A 16,442-nucleotide genomic window follows, 5' to 3' on the forward strand; every position below is an offset into this window, starting at 1 on the left:
AAACAAAAGGGTTCCAACAATCTCTTCTCACCATTATAGATGTGGAGAGGCCATTCCACGGAAGAACTATCTCTGCCAAGGTAGTCGTGGAGCGGCTAAACCAATTCTTAACCCGCATGGGCTGCCGGCTGAGATCCAGTTGGATCTGGGCACGAATTTCATTGTATTAGGGATGATGTCAATTTAACACGTAAACACAATATTGTACCCTAAGCATTAAAGATGCAGTCGAACTTAACCATTATCTGGAATGTTTAAAATTAGTTTTCAGGATGATAGCTCGTAACAATTAACCAAAATATTGCCCCTTTGGATGAGGGATGACACCTAACTTAAAAATTAAGTGAGATATTTTAGACACTGTTTTAGTTATCATGTCTAATTTAACAATTAAATTGAATATTATACCCTGTACATTAGGGATGAAATGTAATTTAACAATTAACTGCAATGTTTAACACTCTCTATTAGCTTTCATGTCTAATTTAACAAGTAACCAGACATCATCCTCAGAGTACAAGGAAAGGCACTTAACCTGACAATTTATTGGCATTTCATACAAGCTATATGGGTTTTCTAGTTGAATTTAACAATGACCAAAAACAATATACACTGTGTATTAGTGATGAAATCGAATGTAACAATACACCAGAATATTATACAGTGGGTGTCAGTGATGACATCTAAATTAACAATTGACTGGAACGTTTAACACTTTATATCATCTATCATTTTCAATTTAACAATTAAACAGATTATACCCTGTGTATGAGCGATGATATCAAATTTAACAATTTAGCAGAATATTATACCCTGTGCATTAGTGATGACATCTAATTTAACAATTAACCAGAATATTATACCCTGTGCATTAGTGATGACATCTAATTTATCAACCAGAATATTATAAACTGTGTCCTGGTGATAACATCTAATTTAACATTTAACCAGAATATTATACACTGTGTATTACTGATGACATGTAATTTAACAACGAACTGGAATATTACACCTTGTGCATTAGCGATGACATCTAATTTAGCAATTAACCAGAATATTTAACCCTGTATATTAGTGATGACATCTAATTTAACAAATACACAGAATATTATACCATGTGTATTAGTGATGACATCTAATTTAAAAATTAACCAGAATATTATACACTGTGTATTAGTGATGACATCTAATTTAACAATTAAATGGGATATTATACCCTGTGTATTAGTGATGACATCTAATTTAACAATTAACCGGAATATTATCCCCTGTGTGTTAGTGATGACATCTAATTTAACAATTAACCGGAATATTATCCCCTGTGTGTTAGTGATGACATCTACTTTAACAATTAACCGGAATATTATACACTGTGTATTAGCGATGGCATCTAATTTAACAATTAACCGGAATATTATCCCCTGTGTGTTAGTGATGACATCTAATTTAACAATTAACCGGAATATTATACACTGTGTATTAATGATGGCATCCAGTGTAACAATTGACCTGAGTATTATACCCTGTGTATCAGTGATGACATCTAAATTAACAATTAACCAGAATATTAACCCCGGTGTATTAGTGATGACAACAAATGTAGTAATTAACTGGAATGTCTCACACTCCATATTAGCTATCATGCCGAACATAACAATTAGACAGAATATGATACACTGTGTATTAGTGATGACATCTAATATAACAATTAACCAGAATATTTTACCCTGCATATTGGTGATGACATCAAATTTAGTAATTAACCAGATTATTATTTGCGTATTAGTGATGATATCTAATTTTACAATTAATGGGATTATTATGCAGTGTGCATTTGTGATGACATCTAATATAACCAGAATATTATACCCTGTGTATTGGTGATGACATCTAATTTAATAATTATCCAGTATATTATCCCCTGTGTATTGGTGATGACATCTAATTTAACAGTTAACCATAATGTCATCGCCTGTGTATTAGTGAGGAGATCAAAACTATCATTTAACCGGAATGACTCACACACTATATTAGTTATCATGCCTAATGTAGCAACTGACCAGAATATTATGCACTGTGTATTAATGATGGCATCTAATTAAACAATCAAGCAGAATATTATACACAGTGTATTAGTGATGACATCTAATTTCACAATTAACTGCAACATTTAACACTCTATATGAGTTATCTTGTCCAATGTATAAGTGACCAAAATATTATACACTGTGTATTAATGATGACATTTAATTTATCCATTAACCAGAATATTATCCCCGGTGTATTGGTGATGGCATCTAATTTAACAATTAACCGGATTATATACTGTGCATGAATGATGACGTCGAATTTAACACTTAACCGGAATATTATCACCTTTGTATCAGTGAGGACATCTAACGTATCATTTAACTGGAATGTCTCACACTCCAGATTAGTTATCATGCCTAATGTAGTAACTGACCAGAATATTATACATTGTGTGTTAGTGATGTCATCTAGTTTATCAACCAGAATATTATACACTGTGTCTTAGTGATGACATTTAATTTAACAATTAAGCAGAATACTATCCACTGTGTATCAGGGACGAGGTTTAATTTAACAATTAACCAGAATATTATACACTGTGTATTCCGGATGACATTTAATTAAACAATTAACCAGAATATTATCCACTGTGTATTAGTGATGACATCTAATTTAACAATTAACCAGAATATTATCCCAGGTGAATTAGTGATGACATCTAATTAAACAATCAAGCAGATATTATACACAGTGTATTAGTGATGACATCTAATTTAACAATTAACTGGAACATTTAACACGCTATATTAGTTACCATGCCCAATGTAACAAGTGACCATAATATTATACACTGTGTATTAATGATTACATCTAATTTATCCATTAACCAGAATATTATCCCCGGTGTATTGGTGATGGCATCTAATTTAACGATTTACCAGAATACTATTCCCAGAAAATTATACCCTGTGTATTATTGATGCCATCGAATTTTAAAATTTACCAGAATATTACACCTGTGTATTAGTGATGACATCTAATTCGACAATTAACCGGATTATATACTATGTATGAATGATGACATCTAATTTAACAATTAACCGGAATATTGTCACCTGTGTATCAGTGAGGGCATCTATTTTAACAATTAACCAGAATATTATACACTGTGTATTAGTGATGGCACCTAATTTGAAAATTTACCAGAATATTATCGCCTCTGTATTATGAGGACATCTAACTTATCATTTAATTGGAATGTCTCACTCTCCATATTAGTTATCATGCCTAATGTACCAACTGACCAGAATATTATACATTGTGTATTAATGATGACATCTAAGTTAACAATTAACAGGAATATTATCGCTTGTGTATTAGTGATGACATCTAATTTAACAATTAACCAGAATATTATACATTGTGTATTAATGATGACATCTAATTTAACAAATAACCAGAATATTATACCCTGTGTATTAGTGATGACATCTAATTTAACAATTAACCAGAATATTATACCCTGTGCATTAGTGATGACATCTAATTTATCAACCAGAATATTATACACTGTGTATGAGTGATGACATCAATTTAACAATTAATCAGAATATTATACACTGTGTATTAGGGACGACATTTAATTTAATAATCTACCAGAATATTATCCCCCTTGAATGAGTGACGACATCTAATTTAACAATTAATCAGAATATTATCCCCTGTGTATTGGTATGACAGCTAATTTAACAATTAACCGGAATACTATTGCCAGAAAATTATACCCTGTGTATTAGTGATGACATCTAATTTAAATTTACCAGAATATTATGGATTTGTATTAGTGATGACGTCTAAATTTACAATTAACCGGATTTTATACTGTGTATGAATGATGAAAATGAATTTAACAATTAACTAGTATATTATACACTATGTATTAGTGATGACATCTAATTTAACAACCAACTAGAGTATTACACCTTGTGCATTCGTGATGACATCTAATTTAGCAATTAACTAGAATATTATCCCCTGTGTATTAGTGATGACATCTAATTTAACAATTAACCAGAATGTTATGCACTGTGTATTAGTGATAACACCTAATTTGACAACTAAACAGAATATTTTACCCTGTGTGTTAGGGAAGATATCTAACTTCACAATTAACCAGAATATTGCAGACTGTGTATTGGTAATGACTGCTCAATTGAAAAGTAACCAGAACATTACACACAGTGCATTCGTGAAGACATCGAATTTAACAATTAACTGGAATATTATGCACTGTGTATTAGTGATGACATCGAATTTAACAATCAACCAGATTATACCGTGTGTATTATTGATGACATCTAATTTAACATTAACTGGAAATTTACACCCTTTGCATTAGTGATGACATCTAATTTAATAGTTAACCAAAATATTATCCCCTGTGTATTAGTGATGACATCTAATGTAACAATTAACCAGTACATTATATCCTGCGTATTCGTGATGACATCTCATTTAACAATTAACTGGAATATTTGCACTGTGTATTTTTGATGACATCTAATTTAACAACTAACCAGTATATTATCCCCTGTGTATTAGTGATGACATTTAATTTAATTAATCAGAATATTATACACTGTGTATAAGTGATGACAACTAATTTAACAATTAAACGGAATATTATACACCGTGTATTGATGATGACATCTAATTGAACAATTAACCATAATATTATACACTGTATATTAGTGATGACATATAATTTAACAATTAAGCAGAACGTTATACACTGTGCATTAAGGATGACATCTAATTTAACAATTAACTGGAATACTATACCCTGTGTTTTAAAGATGGCATCTAATATAACAATTAACCGGAATACTATACACTGTTTATTCGTGATGACATCAAATTTAACAATTAACCATAATATTATACACTGTGTATTAGTGATGACAGACAATTTAACAATTAACCAGAATATTATACATTGTGTATTAATGATGACATCTAATTTAACAAATAACCAGAATATTATACCCTGTGTATTAGTGATGACATCTAATTTAACAATTAACCAGAATATTATACCCTGTGTATTAGTGATGGCATCGAATTTATCAACCAGAATATTATACACTGTGTATGAGTGATGACATTAATTTAACAATTAATCAGAATATTATACACTGTGTATTAGGGACGACATTTAATTTAACAATCTACCAGAATATTATCCCCCTTGAATGAGTGACGACATCTAATTTAACAATTAATCAGAATATTATCCCCTTTGTATTGGTATGACAGCAAATTTAACAATTAACCGGAATACTATTGCCAGAAAATTATACCCTGTGTATTTGTGATGACATCTAATTTAAATTTACCAGAATATTATGGATTTGTATTAGTGATGACATCTAAATTTACAATTAACCGGATTTTATACTGTGTATGAATGATGAAAATGAATTTAACAATTAACTAGTATATTATACACTATGTTTTAGTGATGACATCTAATTTAACAACCAACTAGAATATTACACCTTGTGCATTCGTGATGACATCTAATTTAGCAATTAACTAGAATATTATCCCCTGTGTATTAGTGATGACATCTAATTTAACAATTAACCAGAATGTTATGCACTGTGTATTAGTGATAACACCTAATTTGACAACTAAACAGAATATTTTACCCTGTGTATTAGGGAAGATATCTAACTTCACAATTAACCAAAATATTGCAGACTGTGTATTGGTAATGACTGCTCAATTGAAAAGTAACCAGAACATTACACACAGTGCATTCGTGAAGACATCGAATTTAACAATTAACTGGAATATTATGCACTGTGTATTAGTGATGACATCGAATTTAACAATCAACCAGATTATACCGTGTGTATTATTGATGACATCTAATTTAACATTAACTGGAAATTTACACCCTTTGTATTAGTGATGACATCTAATTTAATAGTTAACCAAAATATTATCCCCTGTGTATTAGTGATGACATCTAATGTAACAATTAAGCAGTATATTATATCCTGCGTATTCGTGATGACATCTCATTTAACAATTAACTGGAATATTTGCACTGTGTATTTTTGATGACATCTAATTTAACAACTAACCAGTATATTATCCCCTGTGCATTAGTGATGACATTTAATTTAATTAATCAGAATATTATACACTGTGTATAAGTGATGACAACTAATTTAACAATTAAACTGAATATTATACACCGTGTATTGATGATGACATCTAATTGAACAATTAACCATAATATTATACACTGTATATTAGTGATGACATATAATTTAACAATTAAGCAGAACATTATACACTGTGCATTAAGGATGACATCTAATTTAACAATTAACTGGAATACTATACACTGTTTATTCGTGATGACATCAAATTTAACAATTAACCATAATATTATACACTGTGTATTAGTGATGACAGACAATTTAACAATTAACCAGAATATTATACATTGTGTATTAATGATGACATCTAATTTAACAAATAAACAGAATATTATACCCTGTGTATTAGTGATGACATCTAATTTAACAAATACACAGAATATTATACCATGTGTATTAGTGTTGACATCTAATTTAAAAATTAACCAGAATATTATACACTGTGTATTAGTGATGACATCTAATTTAACAATTAAACGGGATATTATACCCTGTGTATTAGTGATGACATCTAATTTAACAATTAACCGGAATATTATCCCCTGTGTGTTAGTGATGACATCTACTTTAACAATTAACCGGAATATTATACACTGTGTATTAGCGATGGCATCTAATTTAACAATTAACCGGAATATTATCCCCTGTGTGTTAGTGATGACATCTAATTTAACAATTAACCGGAATATTATACACTGTGTATTAATGATGGCATCCAGTGTAACAATTAACCTGAATATTATACCCTGTGTATCAGTGATGACATCTAAATTAACAATTAACCAGAATATTAACCCCGGTGTATTAGTGATGACAACAAATGTAGTAATTAACTCGAATGTCTCACACTCCATATTAGCTATCATGCCGAACATAACAATTAGACAGAATATGATACACTGTGTATTAGTGATGACATCTAGTTTAACAATTAACCGGAATATTATCCCCTGTGTGTTAGTGATGACATCTACTTTAACAATTAACCGGAATATTATACACTGTGCATTAAGGATGACATCTAATTTAACAATTAACTGGAATACTATACACTGTTTATTCGTGATGACATCAAATTTAACAATTAACCATAATATTATACACTGTGCATTAGTGATGACATCTAATTTAACAATTAACCGGAATATTATACACTGTGTATTAGTGATGACATACAATTTAACAATTAAGCAGAATATTATACACTGTGCATTAAGGATGACATCTAATTTAACAATTAACTGGAATACTATACACTGTTTATTCGTGATGACATCAAATTTAACAATTAACCATAATATTATACACTGTGTATTAGTGATGACATCTAATTTAACAATTAATCAGAATATTATACACTGTGTATTAGTGATGACAGACAATTTAACAATTAAGCAGAATATTATACACTGTGTATTAAGGATTACATCTAATTTATCAACCAGAATATTATACATTGTGTATTAGGGACGACATTTAATTTAACAATCGACCAGAATATTATCCCCCTTGAATGAGTGCCGACATCTAATTTAACAATTAAGCAGAATATCATCCCCCGTGAATTAGTGATGACATCTAATTTAACAATTAACCAGAACAATATACACTGTGTATTAGTGATGACTTCTTAGTGAACAAGTAACCAGAATATTATCCACTGTATATTGGTGATTATATCTAATTTTACAATTAACCAGAATATTTTACACTGTGTATTAATGATGACATCTAATTTATCCATTAACCAGAATATTATCCCCTGTGTATTGGTATGACAGCTAATTTAACAATTAACCGGAATACTATTGCCAGAAAATTATACCCTGTGTATTAGTGATGACATCTAATTTAAATTTACCAGAATATTATGGATGTGTATTAGTGATGTCGTCTAAATTTACAATTAACCGGATTATATACTGTGTATGAATGATGAAAATGAATTTAACAATTAAATCGTATATTATACACTATGTATTAGTGATGACATCTAATTTAACAACTATCTAGAATATTACACCTTGTGCATTCGTGATGACATCTAATTTAGCAATTAACTAGAATATTATCCCCTGTGTATTAGTGATGACATCGATTTGAACAATTACCGGAATATTACATACTGTGTATTAGTGTTGACATCTAATTTAACAATTAACCAGAATGTTATGCACTGTGTATTAGTGATAACACCTAATTTGACAACTAAACAGAATATTTTACCCTGTGTATTAGGGAAGATATCTAACTTCACAATTAACCAGAATATTGCAGACTGTGTATTGGTAATTACTGCTAAATTGAAAAGTAACCAGAACATTACACACAGTGCATTCGTGAAGACATCGAATTTAACAATTAACTGGAATATTATGCACTGTGTATTAGTGATGACATCGAATTTAACAATCAACCAGATTATACCGTGTGTATTATTGATGACATCTAATTTAACATTAACTGGAAATTTACACCCTTTGTATTAGTGATGACATCTAATTTAATGGTTAACCAAAATATTATCCCCTGTGTACTCCTGATGGCATCTAATGTAACAATTAAGCAGTATATTATATCCTGCGTATTCGTGATGACATCTAATTTAATTAATCAGAATATTTTATACTGTGTATTAGTGATGACATTTAATTTAATTAATCAGAATATTATACACTGTGTATAAGTGATGACAACTAATTTAATTAATCAGAATATTACATACTGTGTATTAGTGATGACATTTAATTTAATTAATCAGAATATTATACACTGTGTATAAGTGATGACAACTAATTTAACAATTAAGCAGAATATTATACACCGTGTATTGATGATGACATCTAATTGAACAATTAACCATAATATTATACACTGTGTATTAGTGATGACATCTAATTTAACAATTAACTGGAATATTATACACTGTGTATTCGTGATGACATCAAATGTAACAATTAACCGGAATATTATACACTGTGTATTCGTGATGACATACAATTTAACAATTAAGCAGAATATTATACACTGTGCATTAAGGATGACATCTAATTTATCAACCAGAATATTATACACTGTGTATGAGTGATGACATCAATTTAACAATTAATCCGAATATTATACATTGTGTATTAGGGCCGACATTTAATTTAACAATCTACCAGAATATTATCCCCCTTGAATGAGTGACGACATCTAATTTAACAATTAATCAGAATATTATCTCCCGCGAATTAGTGATGACATCTAACTTAACAATTAACCAGAACATTATACACTGTGTATTAGTGATGACTTCTTAGTGAACAAGTAACCAGAATATTATCCACTGTATATTGGTGATTATATCTAATTTTACAATTAACCAGTATATTATACACTGTGTATTAATGATGACATCTAATCTATCCATTAACCAGAATATTATCCCCTGTGTATTGGTATGACAGCTAATTTAACAATTAACCGGAATACTATTGCCAGAAAATTATACCCTGTGTATTAGTGATGACATCTAATTTAAATTTACCAGAATATTATGGATGTGTATTAGTGATGACATCTAAATTTACAATTAACCGGATTATATACTGTGTATGAATGATGAAAATGAAGTTAACAATTAAATTGTATATTATACACTATGTATTAGTGATGACATCTAATTTAACAACTATCTAGAATATTACACCTTGTGCATTCGTGATGACATCTAATTTGGCAATTAACTAGAATATTATCCCCTGTGTATTAGTGATGACATCGATTTGAACAATTACCGGAATATTACATACTGTGTATTAGTGATGGCATCTAATTTAACAATTAACCAGAATGTTATGCACTGTGGATTAGTGATAACACCGAATTTGACAACTAAACAGAAAAATTTACCCTGTGTATTAGGGAAGATATCTAACTTCACAATTAACCAGAATATTGCAGACTGTGTATTGGTAATGACTGCTAAATTGAAAACTAACCAGAACATTACACACAGTGCATTCGTGAAGACATCGAATTTAACAATTAACTGGAATATTATGCACTGTGTATTAGTGATGACATCGAATTTAACAATCAACTAGATTGTACGGTGTGCATTATTGATGACATCGAATTTAACATTAACTGCAAATTTACACCCTTTGTATTACTGATGACATCTAAGTTAATAGTTAACCAAAATATTATCCCCTGTGTATTAGTGATGGCATCTAATGTAACAGTTGACCAGTATATTATATCCTGCGTATTAGTGATGACATCTAATTTAACAATTAACTGGAATATTTGCACTGTGTCTTTGTGATGACATCTAATTTAACATAAAGAGTGTCCAAACAATCAGAAGGTGTAGAAGATTTCAAAAGGCACTTGGAGGATGAGACAAGTGTTCTCATACGGGGCTGCAGATATTTATTACCATGACTTTTACCCAAGGGAAAAAGAGGGTCATATACTTTACACCTTGTAAACTACTGCTCAGATACTGTGAGGTATCATGTCTTACTTGTGCAGAATAAAGTTTAATCATTGCCATCAATATGGGCCGATGTTGACTCAATTGCTATTCAGGTTCATCAAAGAGAAAACTGAACATAGGGTCGATGATGAGAAAACTATTTCCACTGCTTGGAAAATCTATAACTGGGAGCAATATTCTAGAAATGAGAGCCAGACCTTTCAGCAGTGAAATTAGGAAACACCTGTACACACAAAGTGTGGTGGAAGTTCGGAACTCTCTTCCACAAACAGCAATTGATGCTAGATCAATTGTAAATGATAAATCTGAGATTAATAAATACTTGCCAACCGATGCTATTAAGGGATATGGGACAAAAGGTGCGTGTCTGGAGTTAGGTCACAGATCAGCCATGACCTCACTGAATGGCAGTACAGGTTTAAGGGTCTAAATGGTCTCCTTAGGTTCCTATATTCCTATAATAAATCTCCTCCATCACCAAGACAACACAGGGTATGATTCTCCATGTGAATATCAACTCGTCATATATTAACATTACACCAACATACACTAACCCTATATACGGACACAGGGCTTCAAGGTAGGCAAAGATTGATGAGGAGGAGGTATTAGATTGGCTGGTTGTACTTAAAGTTGATAAGTCATAGTAACTGATGAGATGCAATGTTACTGAGGGAAGTAAGAGTGGAATTTGTGGATTTACTGGAAAGAGTCTTCCAATCCTCCTTAGATACAGGGGTAGTGCCAGAGGAGTGGAGAATTGCACATTCTACACCATTCCTCAAAAAGGGTGTAAGTACAAGCCCAATAACTACAGTCAGTCAGTTTAATTTCAGTGGTGGGAAAGCTTTTAGAAATGAGAATTTGGGACAAAAGTAACAGTAACTTTGGATAAATGTGGATTAACTGAGGAAATCCAGCAAGGATGTGTTGAGGGCAAATCATGTTTAACTAACTTGTTTGAGTTTTTTCATGAGGGAACAGAGAGGGTTAATGAGGGTAATCCCATTGCAGTGTGTACATGGACTTCCAAAAGGCATTTGATAAAGTGCCACATAACAGGCCTGTCAGTAAAGTTACAGCCATGGAATAAAAGGGACAGTAGCAGCATGGATAGGAAATTAGTTGTGTGACAGCAAACATATGAGAATATGACTTATGAGCAGGGGTTGACCATTCGGCCCCGCAAGCCTCTTCTCCCATTTGATAAGATCATGGCTGATTTGACTGCCGCCTCAACTCTTTGTTCTTATCCACCTGCTATAACCTTTGATACCCTTGTCACTCAAGAATCTATCTATCTAAGCCTTAAAATATACAATAACTCTACCTACACTGCTCTCTATGGAAGAGAATTCCACAGACGTATAACCCTCTGACAACAAAACAAGCACCTCAACTCAATCGTAAATGGGAGACCACGAATGTGAAACTGTGTTCCCTTGTTCTAATCGCTCCCTTAAGGGGAGACATTTCTCGGCATCCACCCTGTCAATACCTCTCAGATCCTTATATGATTCCATAAGATCACCTGTCATTCTTCTGAACTCCAATTGATACAGGCCCAACCAGCCCAACCTTTCCTCATATGATAACTCCTTATCCCAGGAATCAATTGAGTGAACCTTCTCTGAACTGCTTGGAATGATATTCTATCCTGAAGTAAGGAGACCAAAACTGCTCACAGTACTGCAGCTGTGTTCTCACCAATGCCAACCGTAGCAACAATTCTCTTTTTTTATATTCCATTCCCCTTGCCATGAACACAACATTCCATTTGCATTCTTAATCACTTGCTGTACCTGCTGACTAACGTTTTGTAAATCATGTACCAGGACACCCAATTCCTTCTGTACAGCAGAGTTCTGCAATTTCTCTCCATTTAAATTAAATACTGTTTTGCTATTCTTCCTGACAAAGTGGGTAAGATCACATTTCCCCAGATTATACTCAATCTGACACAATTTTGAAACAGAGCAGTTGTAAACTTTTTGTTCGCTTGGAGGAAAGTACAAAGTGAAGTTCCCTAGGGGTCGGTTTTAGCACTCCTGCATTTCTTGACATATGGCCATGACTTTGACTGTGGTGTACAGACAATTATTTCAAAATGCAGATATGACACAAACCTTTAAAGGGACAAGGAGAGGAACAGCTGGGCTGAATGACACTGCTTTATGATATCGATGCAGTACCTGACAACCAAAGCCCTGGGCCCTGCTCAGTATTGGCTGATGTGTGTTTAATGGGACACTGTAGTAGGAGATTTACTCTGGTCTGAGTAACCTTGCTGTACCTGTCTTGAGAATGTTTGATTGGAATGTCGAGAAGGAGCTGTAATCTGTATCTAACCCGTGCTGTCCATTCCCTGTGATTGTTTGATGGGGCAGTGTCGAGGGAGATTTACTTCGTATCTAATCCATGCTGTGGGAGTGTTTGATGAGATCACTTCTCATTCTCCTGAAGTCTGGTCTACACAGTCTCTCCTGATAGGACAATACCCCTGCCCAGGAATCTGTCCGGTGAACTTTCTATGTTAAGTACATCCTTCATTAGGTAAGGAGACCAAAACTATGGTCAACGCTGTAATTAATGAAATCCAGGACTGAACCATGACAGAGGGTCCAGTCACTCTGGGCTCAGCATGAATTATTGAATAATGTTAACTTAATCACATAACAGTACATTATTTCCAATTTCCTGTAGGATAGGTCAGTGGCAGCCATGGTACCCAGCATTCCAAGAAGGAGTGAATAAGCCCTACTCATTCCACAGGTGGCAACCACGCAGCTGGAAATCCAGCTTCACAGAGATACTGGGCATGCTCCACAGACAGGCCATCATTGCGGTCGAAAGCGGTTGAAGTCGGTGGCACACAGGAGAGGAATGGATCTGGCGGGCCTGGACGAGGCTTCAGAAACACCTGGTGTAGGCCGCAGGAACCTAATAAGAAACACCAGGGAATACGGTGGTATCTCCAAGGCTTTTCCCCTGTTAAGACAGTCCGGGTAAGGAAAAGGAAGCAGGAGGATTAATACCGACGCCATCTTGGTGCAGGGTCAGCAGAGCGCATGCGCAACATCCTGGTGTTGTCACAATGAGTGGGCGGGGCTTTGTGACCCACTGTGTTGGGTCTGGAGATGATACAGCACAGGCAGGGGATGGAGGCTCGGATCTTCCTGTGTTCAGTCACCACAGGCTGGCCATCGATTCTGGGATCTTCCTGTGCTCACTCAGCACAGTCTGAGGTTGGGTGCTGGTATCTTGCTGTGCTCACTGAACACAAGCTGGGGATGTAAACTGGGATCTTCCTGTGCTCACTCAGCACAGGCTGAGGATAGAGCCTTGGATCTTCCTGTGCTCACTCAGCACATGCTGGGATCTGCCTGCGCACACCCAGCAAAGGCTGGGGATGGAGGCTGGTATCTTCCTGTGCTCACTCAGCACAGGCTGATGATAGAGACTGGGATATTCCCCTGCTCGCTCGGCACAAGCTGACGATGGAGCCTGGGATCTTCCTGTGCCCTGTATTGGGATCAGTACTGCTACTGGTGGTGATGCAGGAGATGGAGAACTCCGGCCTTCCATCCACTCCACAGTGAGGTAAGATCACACACTGATAACAAGTGGTACAACCGGGTATTTACTCAGGAGAGGCCGGGAATGGGGCCCGGGATCTTCCTGTAGTTTGGGAGTGGGGACCAATACCACATTATGTGAGAAAAGCTCAATCAGCACATACTGGGGATGGATCCTGGGATCTTCCTGTGCTCTGTATAGATTTCCTGTACTTCTTGTGTCTTTGAACACATTGAAATGTAGCGTGGTCAGCTGGATGAGCTCGAGCTGCACGTTTCAGGAAGGGTTATTGAGGGGAATGTGTTTGATGTGGTGTATCTGGATTTCCAAAAGTTGTTTGGTTTAGCGTCATGTAATAGAATTACCAGCAAACCTGCAGCCCATGGAATAAAAAGGAGGGAAGCAGAAAGGATAGGAAATGGGCTGAGTGAGAGGAAACAGAGTGTTGTGATGAACTGTTGTAATCTAGACTGGAGGAAGATATATAGTGCATTTCCCCAGGTACTGTTGTTAGGATCAGTTATTAATGATCCAGACAGGACACATTGTAAATATTCACGCATTACACAAAGCTTGGAATTATTGTGAACTGTGAGGAGGATAGTGAGAGACTGCAAGAGGATATAGACAGGCTGGTGGAATGAACAGGCAGGTGACAGATTAAATTTAATGAAGCGAACTGTGAGGTGATTCATTTTGTTCAGAAGATCAGGGAGAGGCAATATAATATACAAGATAGAATTGTAAAAGGTGTGCAGGAGCTGAGGGTGCTCAGGGTACATATACACCAATCATTGGAGGGCAGGTTGGGAAAGTGTTTAAAACGGCAGACAGGATCCAGGGCTTTATAAGTGAGAGCATAGAGGACAGAACCCAGGAAGTTATGGTGAACATTTATTGAACACTGTTTCAGCATCAACTGAGATTATTGTGTTGAGTTCCAGGCAGCACACCTTCGGAAGATTGTGCAGACTTTAGAGAGGGTGCAGAAAAGATTTACAAGAATAGTTCCTGGGCTGAGGGATTTCAGTTATGTGGATAGGTTAGAGGAGCTGGGACAGATCTCCTCAGAGAAGAGAAGATTGAGAGGAGATTTGGTAGAAGTGTTCAAAGTCATGAGGGGATCTCGTCAGAGGACATAGGGAGAAACTGCTCCCACTGGAGGAAGAAGCGAGAACGAGAGGCCAAGAAGTTAAGGTGAATGACAAAAGAACCAATGGTGACAAGTGTCAAAAGCTGTTCCTGCAGCTTTCCTGTAAGGAACTGCCTGAGAGTGTGGTGGAGGCCGATTCAATCATGGCTTTCAATAGGGAATCGGAATATTATCTGAAGATTAAACAAAGGTGCAGGACTATGGAGAAAGTCCTGGATAGTGTGTCTAACTGTGCGGCTCTTTTCGAGCATGAACACGACAATTTGGTGGCCGATAAAAAAAATCCCACTAAAACTTGCTGCCCCTTGCTGTTTCTTAGCTCCACCAAAACTGATTCTACCTCCTGCTCCTCTGACGTGAGATCCTTTATCATTAATGTACTGATCTCGTCCCTGATTAACAGCTCTATCACACCTCCTTACAACCACTCCCCCACCCCCACCCCACTACCTACCCCTCCTAAATGACCAATGTCCCTTACTATTCAGTTACCAGTCCTGGACACCCTGTAACCATGTTTCCGTAAAGGCAACTGAATCATACACATTTACCTCTCTGTGCCTTCAAATCGTCGAGGTTATTGTAAATACTGCGTGCATTCCGATAGAGTGCCATGAATTATGTCTTAGCAGTATTCCTCATTCTGATCCTATTTGATGTTTGCCTTCATCTCATCTGCTTTCAATTGTGCCTACTACGAATCTACCTCCTGTTACCAGTTTTACTTCCAAACAATCCGACCTCTCTCTTAGGTTCCCAATCCCCTACCAATTTAGTTCAAACCCAACCCAACAGTATTAGTCAATCTCCCTGTGCAAATATTAATCCTAGTCCTGCTAAGCTGTAATCCATCCATCTTGAACAGGTCGCACCTACCCCAGAACCGCTCCCAATGTCTCAGAAATCTGATGCCCTCCATAGTACCAATTCCCCGGCCGCATGTTAAATCGCATAATCCTCCTAT

This window comes from Heterodontus francisci, unplaced genomic scaffold (genome assembly GCF_036365525.1).
Source record: "Heterodontus francisci isolate sHetFra1 unplaced genomic scaffold, sHetFra1.hap1 HAP1_SCAFFOLD_319, whole genome shotgun sequence".
Taxonomy (NCBI): Eukaryota; Metazoa; Chordata; class Chondrichthyes; order Heterodontiformes; family Heterodontidae; genus Heterodontus; species Heterodontus francisci.